The following is a 2,500-nucleotide window of genomic DNA, read 5'->3' on the forward strand; positions in this document are numbered from 1 at the left end:
ATATGTGTAGTGTAAATAAATATTACGCATCTTGATACACTCTCGGAGCGCAGACCGTGAAAAATATACGACTATCGAACGGCAGTATAAAAATTTTCAATGCTCACATCGCACACGTTTGTGATGTACCAATGGGCTATTATCAGATGTTTTATATGTGTGTGTGAAACACCACGTATATACCAAAACTTGGTCGCAATTTTCGATCCTTCCACTCTCCGTGCGTAGATTGATCGTTTGCGTCATAAAAGTTGACCGATATTAAAATTTTTTCCTTCGCTTGATGCGAATGGGAATTGTTAAGGGGTGTCTCGTTAAGATGATACTTTCAACGATTAAACCTGACTGTGTTCAGATTTATCCACGTTTGCGCGCGCGGCGCGTGTGTGAATAGTGTGCGTGTGACGGTCGCCGCCGTTGCATATCGTGTTATTTATTACCACGCCGCGCGCGCATATGTATATAGAGAAGCAAACGTCGCGGCGGCATCGTCGTGTTACGTTTGAGGCTCTAGCGGAAGCTTTAGTTAGCTCCCTGGTTGATCCTGCCAGTAGTTATATGCTTGTCTCAAAGATTAAGCCATGCATGTCTCAGTGCAAGCCGTATTAAGGCGATACCGCGAATGGCTCAATATATCAGTTTTGGTTCCTTAGATCTTACTCAGTTACTTGGATAACTGTGGTAATTCTAGAGCTAATACATGCAATCAGAACTCTGACCAGTGATGGAATGAGTGCTTTTATTAGATCAAAACCAATCGACGGAGGGCCTGGCGTCTGAAGTCGTTAATTTTGATGAATCTGGATAACTTTTGCCGATCGCATGGTCCAGTACCGGCGACGCATCTTTCAAATGTCTGCCTTATCAACTTTCGATGGTAGTTTCTGCGACTACCATGGTTGTCACGGGTAACGGGGAATCAGGGTTCGATTCCGGAGAGGGAGCCTGAGAAACGGCTACCACATCCAAGGAAGGCAGCAGGCGCGCAAATTACCCACTCCCGGCACGGGGAGGTAGTGACGAAAAATAACGATACGGGACTCTTACGAGGCCTCGTAATCGGAATGAGTACACTTTAAATATTTTAACGAGGAACAATTGGAGGGCAAGTCTGGTGCCAGCAGCCGCGGTAATTCCAGCTCCAATAGCGTATACTAAAATTGTTGCGGTTAAAAAGCTCGTAGTTGCATTTGTGCGCCGCGCTGTCGGTGCACCGCATCCGCGGTGATACTGACACGTTTGCGGAGCATATCGTCGGTGAGCCGGTCGTTAAAAGCCGGTTCAATATCAAAATCCTATCGCGGTGCTCTTCAGTGAGTGTCGAGGTGGGCCGACAATTTTACTTTGAACAAATTAGAGTGCTCAAAGCGGGCTCAAAATGCCGCTTGAATATTTCGTGCATGGAATAATAGAATATGATCTCGGTTCTATTTTGTTGGTTTTCAGAACTCCGAGGTAATGATTAATAGGGATAACTGGGGGCATTCGTATTGCGACGTTAGAGGTGAAATTCTTGGATCGTCGCAAGACGAACATCAGCGAAAGCATTTGCCAAAGGTGTTTTCATCAATCAAGAACGAAAGTTAGAGGTTCGAAGGCGATTAGATACCGCCCTAGTTCTAACCGTAAATATGTCATCTAGCGATCCGCCGACGTTACTACAATGGCTCGGCGGGCAGCTTCCGGGAAACCAAAGATTTTGGACTCCGGGGGGAGTATGGTTGCAAAGCTGAAACTTAAAGGAATTGACGGAAGGGCACCACCAGGAGTGGAGCCTGCGGCTTAATTTGACTCAACACGGGAAATCTCACCAGGCCCGGACACCGGAAGGATTGACAGATTAATAGCTCTTTCTTGATTCGGTGGGTGGTGGTGCATGGCCGTTCTTAGTTGGTGGAGCGATTTGTCTGGTTAATTCCGGTAACGAACGAGACTCTAGCCTGCTAAATAGGCGTCGTCATTTAGGTGTGCGCGGCTCTCGGGTCGCGCAACTCACTGGCGGCGTATTAAAATTCTTCTTAGAGGGACCGGCGGCTTTGAGCCGCACGAGATTGAGCAATAACAGGTCTGTGATGCCCTTAGATGTCCTGGGCCGCACGCGCGCTACACTGAAGGAATCAACATGTTCTCCCTGGCCTAGAGGCCCGGGCAACCCGTTGAAACTCCTTCGTGCTGGGGATTGGGGTTTGCAATTATCCCCCATAAACGAGGAATTCCTAGTAAGCGCGAGTCATAAGCTCGCGTTGATTACGTCCCTGCCCTTTGTACACACCGCCCGTCGCTACTACCGATTGAATGATTTAGTGAGGTCTTCGGACCGACACGCGGTGGCTTCACGGCCGTCGGCGTTGCTGGGAAGTTGACCAAACTTGATCATTTAGAGGAAGTAAAAGTCGTAACAAGGTTTCCGTAGGGGAACCTGCGGAAGGATCATTAACGTAACGACGCACTGCGCACTCTCGCACTACTCGCATACGCGCCTCGTGTGTGTTTGTGTATT

General features: G+C 48.1%; 1 non-coding gene across 1 annotated transcript; it reads left to right on the forward strand.

Annotated features, from left to right (window-relative positions):
- Positions 1 to 531: 531 nt before the first annotated feature.
- On the forward strand, positions 532 to 2,436 carry LOC149908175 (small subunit ribosomal RNA). Its single transcript, XR_016456884.1, has one exon. It is a non-coding gene; the product is annotated as a small subunit ribosomal RNA (ribosomal RNA).
- Positions 2,437 to 2,500: the final 64 nt, after the last annotated feature.

The sequence above is a fragment of the Colias eurytheme genome, chromosome 6 (assembly GCF_061535395.1).
Source record: "Colias eurytheme isolate Ceu_HAF_F1 chromosome 6, ilColEury1 Martin Lab GWU primary, whole genome shotgun sequence".
NCBI classification, from domain to species: Eukaryota; Metazoa; Arthropoda; class Insecta; order Lepidoptera; family Pieridae; genus Colias; species Colias eurytheme.